At 42.3% G+C, this 13,009-nt stretch overlaps 1 long non-coding RNA gene across 1 annotated transcript; it reads right to left on the reverse strand.

Moving 5' to 3' along the window:
* Positions 1-1,160: 1,160 nt before the first annotated feature.
* On the reverse strand, positions 1,161-10,924 carry LOC118152708 (uncharacterized). Its single transcript, XR_004741437.2, has 2 exons — positions 10,756-10,924; positions 1,161-1,232 (listed from the first exon to the last, which is right to left on the reverse strand). It is a non-coding gene; the product is annotated as an uncharacterized LOC118152708 (long non-coding RNA).
* Positions 10,925-13,009: the final 2,085 nt, after the last annotated feature.

Raw genomic sequence — 13,009 nt, forward strand, 5'->3', positions numbered from 1 at the left:
TGACAATTAGTAGTGAGCTAGCTTCTTGTTGTTGAGCAACTAAATGAGATAATGTCTGTAAAGTGCTTAGCTCAGAGCATGGCGTATAGTAAATGCTCATCAAATGTAATTCCTTTTATTTTTAGCCATGTTGTGAAATTTTATTGTACTAGATTTGGGTTTAAATTTTTAAAGAGTTTATTTTGGAGGAAATGGCATGAGTAATAAACATATGCCAATATGTTATTATCAGAGCATTGGTAACTATCTCATGACAAAATAACAGAAAATGGTATTTACTATCAGCCCCAAAGTTCAAGTCTACATGTGTGTGTATGTGTATTTTGAGACAGAGTCTCGCTCTGTTGCCAGGCACAAGGCTGGAGTGCAGTGGTGGGATCTCGGCTCACTGCAACATCCACCTCCCAGGTTCAAGCAATTCTCCTGCCTCAGCCTCCCAAGTAGCTGGGACTACAGGCACATGCCACCACACCCAGCTAATTTTTGTATTTTTGTAGAGGCGGTTTCACCATGTTTGCCAGGATGGTCTTGATCTCTTGACCTTGTGATCCGCCTGCCTCGGCCTCCCAAAGTGCTGGAATTACAGGTGTGAGCCACCATGCCCAGCCTCAAGTCTATATTTTATAGCTTAACTTAGATGCTTAAAGAGCAGCATCAGCTCTTTTAGTATATTGTACTTATATTAATTATATTAAAAAGTACATTACATAATTTATAACATGGTGATAAAAATGTGTAACCTATGTGCAAGGGGGACAGAACACAAAATAGTAAAATAATTTTTAGGTACTGTAAGGGTTTCCTGCAGGAAAAGCAGTTGCAAGGCTGGTTGCAAGGTCTGCATATTAAATACAAATCTTTTTGTCCCTTCCCCTGAAGCTGTGGAAGAGATCTTTTCAAAGAGGATCCAGGAAGCAACTATACAGAAAAGAGCCATGTATTTAAGGAACTTAATCCTCTCCACCAAAAACCGCAGGGCTGGTAGAAATGGCTCTTCCAAGCACAATATGAGCAGAGACCCAAGATTCAGGTGGACAATAGGAGCATGAGAGCTGAGAAGCAGAGTGAACAGTAGACACCCAGCAAGAGACCAGATGTCTACTGAGCCTGAGAGTAAGGATGGACTAGAGTGTGCAGAGAGCCAGAAAGGCTTTACTGACCTTGTGGTACTGGAGCCAAGGTGCATTTCCTTGGAAGATCGTCTGCAGGTGTTGGTGGGCACAGAGAAATCACTGGTTTGAGAAGAGAGAGCAAAGAACAAAAAATTACAGAACAAATCAGGAGTCCAAAAATCTTCAGGACCTGACAGCGAAGGATCCTGCACTCAGTGATGGATTTAAAACTGTAGATGAATGAACACAAATGTCAAGAGTGATAGGAACTGCAAGATAATAGCCCTGCAGTTACTATCGTCACTGATAGAAGGCAAAAGGCCTAAGGAAATTGTGGGGAGGATCTTGCAAAGTCAGAGCTACTTCAAAAGAGTAATCTGGCAAAGTCAGGCCTAGAAGTGAGGAAAGGGTGAGGCTAGGGACTGGGACAAAGACAAGGCTCTGGCCCTGCTCAGCTGGGGCTGGAAACAGTTACCAGTCCTTTAATGAGAAAGCATGTAGTGACTGCATGGAAATCACCCCGCATGTTACTCCTTATAAATAGCAGGACACAAATATTTGTCCAGGCTAACAGCATGGCAAATCCGTAGCATAGCCTGGATTCTTACCAATTAATCTCTTTATGCTCTCAATCTCCAAGATAAAGAATTCTATTCAGTTGTTATAAAAGGAAACTGAATGAAAATAAATAAGCAAATCTCAATAGAACCAGAGGACCATTTGCTTGAAAAAACAGTATGGTTAAATTGCAGGGGGGTTTTCTGAGTGTGTTTTTGAGATGGAGTCTCACTCTGTCACCCAGGCTGGAGTGCAATGGCATCATCTTGAACCTCCCAGGTTCAAGCAATTCTCCTGCCTCAGCCTCCTGAGTAGCTGGGACTACAGGCATGCACCACCATGCCCAGCCAATTCCTTGTATTTTTAGTAGAGACGGGGTTTCACTGTGTTGGCCAGGATGGTCTCAATCTCTTGACCTCGTGATTCACCTGCCTCAGCCTCCCAAAGTGCTGGAATTACAGGCATGAGCCACCGCACCTGACCCTAAATTGCAGTTTTAACAAGAATGCATGTTTTGGATTCAGTCAGATTCAGGTCTGAGACCTATCTCTAGTGCTAAGTGAAGGACTGCGGGCTCATTGATTAAACTGTACTGGCATTAATTCCACCTGTGCAAATTGGGAACCATGCTGTCCACCTTGCAGGTTTAAACAATTTTAAGATTAAATAAACTTATACAAAAAAATCATATGTCAAGCCTGTAATCCCAGCACTTTGGGAGGCCAAGGCGGGTGGATCACGAGGTCAAGAGATCAAGACCATCCCGGTCAACATGGTGAAGCCCTGTCTCTACTAAAAATATAAAAAATTAGCTGGGCATGGTGGCACGTGCCTGTAATCCCAGCTACTCAGGAGGCTGAGGCAGGAGAATTGCCTGAACCCAGGAGGCGGCGGTTGTGGTGAGCCGAGATTGCACCATTGCACTCCAGCCTGGGTAACAAGAGCAAAACTCCGTCTCAAAAAAAAAAAAAAAAAAAAAATCATTTGGAATAAGGTAGGTGGCCAATACATGTTAGTTTCTTTTCTCTTGATTTTGACATTGCAGAACCACAGACTCAAAGTCTGATAGGCACCCTGACAGGTGTGACCATGGGCCAAGTATTGCTAATTGTGCAGGCTTCCAAAGGGACTGCACAGGTCTCTGGAGTCAGACTGCCTGGGCTCAGAACCACTCAATAGCTTTCTGAGCTGGGAGAAGTTACTTATTCTCTCTGTGACTCATATTTCTTACCTATCAAAGAAGATAGCAATGTCCATGCACAGGGGTTTTGGAGTGCTAAGTGAAAAAATCCACATAAGGCATTTGGGATGATCTGAGAAGGGCAGGACTGAGGTGAAGTTCATGGAGATAAAGTTTCAGGGACATTAAGATAGTCATCTCTGGAGTTACCTGGCTAGGTTTTGGTCAATGGTAGCACCAGAGGGCAGCATGGTGATTGCAAGGCCCTCCCAGGCTCTGTGGATGATTTTAAATGAGCCACAGCAGCCTTCTAAGGAGACTTTGTGGCATAAGTATGGAACCTGGGAATGGCCCCTTCTGCTTAAATAAAATGCCCATCCAACCCAGTTCACTCCCTTAGGGCTAGCTTTGGATGGGGAGCCTTTACTTCAAATTCTACTGTTTATTTTCTTATTTGCTTATTTTCTTATTCCATCATCAAAATGTAGCCTAGTTGGGTACAGTGGCTCACACTTGTAATCCCAGCACTTTGAGAGGGGATGGTGGGTGGATCTCTTGAACACAGGAGTTCGAGACTAGCCTGGGCAACATGGAGAAACCCTATCTCTACAAAAAACACAAAAATTAGCTGGGCATGGTGGTACATGCTAATAGTCTCAGTTACTCAAGAGGCTGAGGTGGGAGGATGGTTTAAGCCTGGAGGCAGAGGTTGCAGTGAGCCGAGACAGTGTCACTGCACTCTAGCCTTTGTGACAGAACAAGATCCTGCCTCATGGTGGATCATGAGGTCAGGAGATCAAGACCATCCTGGCCAACAGGGTGAAACTCTGTCTCTACTAAAAATACAAAAAATTGGCCAGGCGTGGTGGTGTGCACCTGTAGTCCCAGCTACTCAAGAGGCTGAGGCAGGGGAATCTCTCAAACTCAGGAGGCAGAGGTTGTAGTGAGCCAAGATTGCACCATTGTACTCCAGCCTGGCGACAGAGCAAGACTCCATTTCAAAAAAAAAAGGTCCTGCCTCAAAATAAATAAGTAAAATAAAAAATAGAAAGAAATGTATTGGCTCGTATAGCCAAGAGGTGCCAGGGTTGAATCCATAGCCTCAGAGAAGTAATCAGGATCCCATAATGCCACTTTCCTCTGTGCTGGTGTCATAGGTTTGAGATGAAGATTTCGAATGCAGCGAGTCTGCTGGGGAGTGCTCTCAATAGAAGCACGGCTAAGAAGGGTAAAGGAAGCAAGACTGTGCAGTGGGAGGCAGCTGATTCTGTGATGAGCTCTGGTTTCAAATAACCCTATCAAAGGTTGTCTGGTCTTGAGGGAAGGGGACTGGGCCTTTATAAGCTCTAAGCCCCACAGCCATCAATCCTTGGGTGAGGTGGCTTTTCTGGCTGAGGGCAATTCATGGAGAACAACTCAGCTGAGGGCCATCAGCTGCCAATATTTCAAGCAGCTGAGAAAATCAGTGCCTCTGTCCAGAGGGAGTGATTTGGGTAGCAAGCCATGCATCCAGTACAGTTGTCTTTATTTTCAGGCAGCGTCTGTCCATGTGCCCCCCAAGATGGCTGCCCGCAGTTAGGCTTACATGGTGGTTCTCAGCCCCTGCAGTCTTTCCTGATCTTAACAGTGAAAGTCCTAGTGAGGATTTTGATTAGCTTGATTTGAGTCATGTGGCCATCCCTAAACCAATCATAATGCCGGGGCAACAGGCTTCTCTGATTGTTTAAGTCTGGATTGTATGTCTGTTCCTGGAAGTCGTGGTGATTACTGGAAAAGATTACTGAAACGAGGTTTTCAGTTCAAAACTAACAGTTGCTTATACAAGCTATGTTATGGGTTAAGTAGCAGAGCCATGCACAAATTCCTCTCTTGAAGTCCCACCCTCACTCCCACAGAATGTGATCTTATTTGGAAACAAGGTTTTTATAGAGGTAGTCAAGTTAAAATGAGGTCATTGGGGTGAGCTCGAATCCAACTCCTCATGCAGGAGGTGAAATTTGGACACAGCCAGCCATGCAGGGAGAATGCCATGGGCACATGAAGATGGCCGTCTACAAGGCAGAGAGAAAGAGAGGCCTGGAATAGCTCTTCACTTCACAGCCCTAGAAGAAAGAAACCCTGCCAAAACTTTGATTTCAGACTTTCTAGTCTCCAGAACTGTGACATAATACATTTGTGTCAGACGCTCTCTTTGTGGTACTTTGTTACAGCAACCCCAGCAAACTAATAAGAATCTGATGAGATTAAAGTTTTTAGGCCACAGGATTTCCTGAGGCCATAATGTGGATGTTAAAATAGGTTATTTGTCTTATTAATTTTGCCTGTCTAGTACTTAGTGGATTTGTCAGAGGTGTTTGAACCAAAGCAACTCCATCTTGAATAGGGGCCGGGTAAAATAAGGCTGAGACCTACTGGGCATTCTAAGTTACAGGCTGAGACAGGAGGTTGGCACAAGACACAGGTCACAAAGACCTCGCTGACAAAACAGCTTGCTGTAAAGAAGCCAGCCAAAACCCACCAAGACCAAGATGACAACAAGTGTGACCTCTGGTCAACCTCACTGCTACATTCCCACCAGTACCATGGCAGTTTACCAGTACCATGGCAGTTTACCAGTGCCATGGCAACATCAGGAAGTTATCCTATATGGTCTAAAAAGGGGAGGCATGAATAATCCGCTCCTTGTTTAGCATAGCATCAAAAAATAACCATAAAAGTGGGGAGCCATCAGCCCTTGGATTTGCTCTGTCTATGGAGAAGCCATTCTTTTATTCCTTTACTTTCTTAATAAACTTGTTTTCACTTTACTGTATGGACTTGCCCTGAATTTTTTCTTGTGTGAGATCCAAGAAGGCTCTGTTGGGGTCCGAATTGGGATCCCTTTCCAGTAACTTTGTTCTGGCGACCACGAAAGGGACAATACTGAGGAAAGCCCCAAGCTGACGGCTAGCTTTGGGTAAGTGGTGGGGTCCAGTAACAGGTTGAAACATCAAATTGCCCAAAGAAAGTGGCCCATTTTGCTCTGCTCAAGTGTAATCTATGTTACCTCTTCTCAAGTAAGATTTCATGAGAGGATTAAGCTAGGAAGCATTCAATGTACACAATGAATTAACTTCTTTCTTTCTTTTTTTGTTTTGAGTCAATCTCACTCTATTGCCCAGGCCAGAGTGCAGTGGCACAATCTCGGCTCACTGCAACCTCCACCTCCGGGTTCAAGTGATTCTCCTGCCTCAGCCTCCCAAGTAGCTGGGATTACAGGCACCCACCACCACACCTGGCTAATTTTTGTATTTTCAGTAGGGACGGAGTTTCACCATGTTGGCCAGGCTGATCTTGAACTCCTGACCTCAGGTGATCCACCTGCCTTGGCCTCCCAAAGTGCTGGGATTACAGGTGTGAGCCACCGCACCCGGCTGCATTAACTTCTTTCTTATGTGTCTGTAATGGCAGTAGCAGTGTATCATTTGGAGGGAAGGGTGCAATTGAGACATAATCAAAATCATTTTCTCACAGAACTCCAATTGAGAAAGGTCAGTAGGCTCTAGTGGTACCAAACACATCTAACTCATACATTTCTACTTGGATTTGCACCAGTTATCATTTACGCACATGGCAGTTATCGTGGCCTGACAAGCCAACATCACTGAGTAGAAGCAATTGGGAAGGGTAGCCTGTGGACACAAAAATAAAAAATTTCATGTCATCTTGAGTTCATAAGAAGGGGAAATCCCTAAATGGCAGAGACTGAGAGCAATATGCACAAGCTAAAAAAAACTTTGACAGTCCCAAGTTGAGGTATTATCAGATTCAGTACTGGCTTAATAACTTAAAAGTAATTTTAATTTTAATAGCCCAGAGACATTCTGTGCTATTCGCCTATTCTTGTCTATCTGTTTTGTACATTGCTCTCTCATGATCTGTTTATTCTTATGCCAGCCCAGATACAATGGGATATATAATAAGTCCTCAATGTCATGGATGGGAAACTGTAACTTTAAGCCCAATAATATGGAACAGATCCTTGTATAATATCATTTCCTTCAATGTCGCTAGTAATAAAGTTGATGAGAAAAAAAATTGTTTGTTTGAGACAGTCTCACTCTGTCACCCAGACTGGAGTGCAATGTCATGATTTCCGCTCACTGCAACCTCTGCCTTCACCTCCCAGGTTTAAGTGATTCTTCTGTCTCAGCCTCCGGGGTAGCTAGGATTACAGGCATGCTACACCACATCTGACTAATTTTTGTATTTTTAGTAGAAACGGGGTTTTGCCATGTTGGCCAGGCTGATCTTGAACTCCTGACCTCAAGTGATCTGCCTGCTTCAGCCTCCCAAAGTGCTGGGATTACAGGCATGAGCCACTGCGCCCAGCCAAAATTGTTTTTTTTTATACATTGTTTCACGCAAAGTCACAGTTTCCAAGAACCTATCCAAGTCCTTAAGTGAAGACTGACTTTTTTAACAGCTGGAATGTCTAATTTCTTTATATTACCCTTGATTTTCATTTTAAAAGTTTAATCTCACTCATTTCTCCAGCTAAAAATAAAACTTTTTTAGATCCTCTTCCAAATTCCGTGCAACGGTGATTGGGTCATGATAAATCCATAAATTAATTTGAAAATACTGACATCTTCATAACAGCTGGGCTTCCATCAACTCACACAATGTGTTCCCTCCAGTTATTTGTTTCTTTTTATTTGAAACTTAGATTCAGAGAGTTGAGTCAAGCATGCTCCTCATCATCTTTAGTTTGTACAAAGCTACTCTCTTATTTTGCTTGTTTTAAATCACTTTTCACGTCTGAGGAATTCCATCTGTAGCCATAGAGAATCAAGGTGACCTTGACTGTGGACACCTGACATTGAGAGAGGCGCAACAAGAGAAACGAGAAACAGGGGCAGCTCTGCTCTTCCTGGATCTCAGTCGCTGGATTTGCTTTATTAGAGAGTCCTGACTCCATCCTGAACTCTGATTCAGATACCTCTAAAGTGAACTTCAGGCTGGGTGCGGTGGCTCACACCTGTAATCCTGGCACTTTGGGAGGCTGAGGTGCATGGATCACCTGAGGTCAGGAGTTTGAGACCAGCCTGACCAACATGGTGAAACCCTGTCTCTACTAAAAATACAAAAAAATTACCCAGGTGTGGTGATGGGTGCCTGTAACCTTAGCTACTTGGGAGGCTGAGTCAGGAGAATCACTTGAACTCGGGAGGCGGAGGTAGCAGTGAGCCGAGACTGCGCCACCGCACTCCAGCCTGGGTGACAGAGAGACACTCTGTCTCAAAAACAAAAAGGAAAACTAACTAACTAAATAAATAAATAAAGTGCACTTCAGAACCTTTCACCACTGCTTGTCTCAAGAATCTTTGGCTTATTGTCGTTGCGACCAACAAGTAAGGGGTTCTAGGTGGGCTTTTTCTTGTATGCACAATTGGACAGGGCCCTGCTCCCAACACCACTTGCCTCTCCCCTTCCCTGTCACCTCCTTTCTGGGGCTTCCCTTCTGATTCTAAAGTATTGATAAATTTCAGAATCTGCGTGGTGCCCATTTATGATGGTGCAACTTAAAAGTACGAAGAAGTCAGCTCCTTGTGGGGCCGTCCACTGTCCAGTGGAGTTAGGAGCTGTTGGATAGGCTGTCCTGATATTCAATCATTTAAAAAGCTCCCTGGAAAACGGAGGCTCCTGTCAGATCTGGTAGTCTATCTCTTTGGATACCAAAGGATGACACGCCTGGTAATTCACTCTATTGTTGCTCTCCCTCCTTCCCATCTTGGCTCTTTGTCCGTTCTCTTCTTCCTAGGCTTGTATGTTCTAATAAAATAGTAGCACATGAACTTTTGCTTCAGGCTTTGGTTTCTAGGGGATCCAATCTAAGACAGATTTTGTAAAGTAGCTTTTTTTTTTTTGAGATAGAGTATTGCTCTGATGCCCAGGCTGGAGTGCAGTGGCACAATCTTGGCTCACTGCAACCTCCACCTCCTGGGTTCAAGTGATTTTCTTGCCTCAGCCTCCTGAGTATCTGGGATTACAGGCATCCACCACCATGCCTGGCTAATTTTTGTATCTCAGTAGAGACGGGGTTTCACCATGTTGGGCAGTCTGGTCTTAAACTCCTGATCTCAAGTGATCTGCCTGCCTCGGCTTCCCGAAGTGCTGGGATTATAGGCATGAGCCACCTTGCTGGGCCACATAGATTTGTTTCCTTATAAAAACTCACCTTTTTGCCTAGCTAGTTTACATAGATTTCTGTTACTTGCAAACAAACAAAATAATTAATATGTCTTTTATGATTATTTATTTTCCATTTTTCTGGAGAAAATACTTAGGATTTTTTTTCCCCAAAAGTTGATGTGGCAGGATAGCTCTTTGATTCCGTGTATATGTATCATTTTTCCCTTTAAGAAATACAGTTTGAGTATAGACCTATGGCATAGTCACAAAATCTGTTATCCTTAAAAGTTTGCGGAAATATTATTTTCAACAACCTGTCTAGCAGCTGAGAAGTCTGATGCCACTATGATTCTTCTCTTTTCCAGTATGTTTTTGGATTTAAAAGAAATAATTTGAGGTCAGAAATTTCGTGATCATATGTACAACTGTGCCTTTGTGTCCTCTGGGAAACAGATGCTGAGAAGCTATTTTAAATGCAGGAGATTTATTAGTGTATAAAGCTTGGTAAAAATAAAATGAGTGGGGAAAAAGGTTGGTTAGGGAAATCATAGATTCCAAAACAGAGCTGATACTTCTCAATCAACTGTGTCAATTTGGTTTTATCTGTTCTCTCTTTTCCAATAAGTTTTGAAAATTTGTGGTCAGCCAATGATACTCATCCATATTTTCTTTTTCATTTACCTTTTAAAAGAATTCAATGGACTATGTGGTAAAAGGATGGTAAACGTGCACTCAGTCTGCCATTTAAAAGTATTCAAGAACTTTCTGTGTGTGTGTGTGTGTGTGTGTGTGTGTAAAACAAACTTGCTTTCCATGAAAAGCTTTACAAAGTTACATTTCCACAATCTGAGTATCAGTGAGAATATTTCACTGTAACATATCCACAGTTGGGTTTTATTAGACAAACAAATAAAATATTTAATTTTATAGACATATATGCTTAAAATGTGCAATCGTCTTTAGTAAGGTGAAACTTTTATCTTTCTAATATGGAAAAATTTCTAGCATATCCAAAAGTAGGGAGAATTGTATGAAGAATCCCGTGTGCTCATTACCCAGTTTCACCAATTATCAGTTGCTCCAGGAACCAAGGTAAATGTTTTGCTAAATATGTATTAGCTATTGTATTTCTTTCTTTGTAAATTTTTTAATGCTTCTAACTAGCTGTTTTCTTGGATTTTGGGGTTTTTCCTGTAAAAAAGTATACACTACTTAGAAATTAATGTTATTTTCTCTCTGTCATAATATTGTTGCAAATATTTTTATCACATATTTTTCTTTTGATTTTCTGTTGTGTTATATTGAATTTTTAATTTGTTTGCTAAATGGAATAATGTAGGGTTGTTATGATTTTTAAAAATTGTTATTTAATTATCCAGCACCACATATTTAAAAAAACTAACAGTCCTTATTTCAGAATAATAATATTGCAGGTTAGGAAAAAGTTCTAATTATAAAAGGAAAGAAAAAAAAAGAAAAATGTTCTAATTATTTTCTAGATTTTGAGATTTTCCATTAGCGTTTTTTTCATAAAAGGAAGTTTATTGCAACATTATCTTTTTAAAAAAAGCCTGTATTTTTAGAACAAATCTAGATTTACAGAAAAATTGGAAAGACTACACAGAGTTCCCATGAATGCCATACCCAGTTCCTCCTACTTCTACCAACTGACATTAGTATTCATACAACTAACGAACCAATCCTCACATATTAACAAATGCATTTACTCACATTTTATGTAATGTTGTTTTTCTGTCCCAGGGTTCCATCCAGGAGACTGTGTTACATTTAGGCATCATCTCCTTAGCTCCATTTGGCTATGATCATATTTCTCAGAATTTATTTGTTTTTGATGATCTTGGCAGGTTTGAGAAGTGGTCAGATATTTTGTGTAATGTCCTTCTACTGGGATTTGTCTGATGCATGTCTCAACTGGGGTTTTGGGTTTGGGGGAGGAAAACTGTAGAGGTCAAGTGCTATTTCATCACATTATCTCAAGGACACATAGCAGCACGACTTATCCCTGTTGATTATGACTGATCAGCTGGCTGAGGGAGTGTTTGTCAGGTTTCTCTACTATGAAGATGCTTTTGTTTCCCTCTCCGTATTACATTCTCTAAGAGGGAGTCACTTTATGCAGCCCACACTTGAAGGCTGGGGAGTTATGCTCCCCCACAGGGGTGCAGCTTCTACACAAATTATTTGGAATTGTTCTCCCTAGAATTTTATCTTTTCTCCCCCCAATTTATTTATTTAATCATTTATTTATGTAGTATCGGTAGTGACAGGAGGTAGCCAAATGATTAGGTGGATAGCGACAGGTTCCCAGTGAAATCCCACCTCCAAGCCAAAGAGAGTTTAAAGCCTGAAAGCCAAACTACAAATTAAATCCCCAGGTTTGGTTGAGAACTTGTCCTCCTGTTTGGCACCCTTTCCTCTAATCCCCACCCCTCACCTATTTTACATATACTTACCCTTTCCTAATTTGTTTTCTACACTGTCATGCCCACCTTTGAATGGTGTCTTCACTTTAACCTTTTTTGCATACTCACAAGCCAATCAGCATGCATGCCCCATCCTGTGCCTATAAAGACCCCAGACTCAGTCAGTGGAGGTGGAAGTGGCCTGACTTCGGTGAAGATGACCTGACCTTCCTGGCCCCTTTGTAGCTCCCCTGGCTGCTGACAGCCATTTTCATCACTCAAAATTCTCTGTCTTCACTATCCTTCAGTTATCTATGTGGCCTCATTCTTCTTGGATGCTGGACAAGAGCTCGGGATCCACTGAGTACGGGTACCCTGAAAATGTTGTCACACTGGCCCTTTACCCTCACTGGCAAAGGGCAGTCACCCTATGCAATGAGGCAAGAGGCAAACTGAGCTGCTATCACAGTGCTGTCCATCAGACTGCAGATGGTGGAACTAAAAGAGCACCGTGACACCCCCTCTGGGGCTTCAGGGTCATAATCGGACACTGTCACCTGGGCATGACCATGTTCCCTTCAAGGCAACACACCTGGTCTGATCACAGGCCCCCACGGAGCTTGCTCCTGTGTTGACACCCAGAGCAGTCATTTGGAGCAGTCATCACCTGCTCACATGCTCCCTGCTGCAAGGGGCTGAGCGTGGTGGGCCAAGTAGAGGCAGTGCCCCTGCCACAAGTCTGGTGAAGGGGCCTAGAAAAATCTCGCATCAGTATGGATTCATAAAGATTTATTGTATATTTTGTGTTATAATCCAATGTTATTTCTTTTAGTTGCTGTTGTTGAAGAAATTGTTCCAGCTTTGGCCATTGGAAGCTCTTTCCTTTGACTCCTGGGTCCTTTTGACTACTCTCATTGTTTATGTGTGTTGGGAGGCAGGCAGGGGCTGCCTAATTTAATGCTTTCTGGCACTACAAGATGTTCCAGGTCCATCTTGTATATTTCCTGTTTCAATCTTAGAATCAGCCATTTCACCAAGGTGCTCTGGTTACTTTTATTGGAAAATGATATTAGAAACCAAGATGTGGGTGCTAAGTGTGCTTGTTACTCCAGTTTTATTGTTTCTAGCCCTCTTAGCCAATAATGCAAGAAAATATATGTGTGTATATTTCCTGTATATACACATACACACACCCCTATACATATTTCTATATGTAACCATCTGTAGCTATATTAAGCTAAAAATGAATTCATATTGATGCCTCCAACTTTATTCCTTTACCACTAAGATCACACTAGACTCTCCCCTTGCTTATCTGTAACCTCCAACTTCAACAGTGAGAAATCTGGCTCCTACCATCTGCCATGTGTTTACTTCATTGTTCAAATACAGTATACATGTAGAATAGTAGCAGAATTGGTAAACTGTGTGGGAAACAACTTTCTCAGCTAGAGGTCTAGTGCCTATGTAGTTTCTTTCATCTTTAGTTTTGCAGACTTTGCTCATTTCCAAAGTTTGAGGTCAGCACCTGAAACATTTGTAAAGCTGTTTCATGCATTTGT

This window comes from Callithrix jacchus, chromosome 4 (assembly GCF_049354715.1).
Source record: "Callithrix jacchus isolate 240 chromosome 4, calJac240_pri, whole genome shotgun sequence".
NCBI classification, from domain to species: domain Eukaryota; kingdom Metazoa; phylum Chordata; class Mammalia; order Primates; family Cebidae; genus Callithrix; species Callithrix jacchus.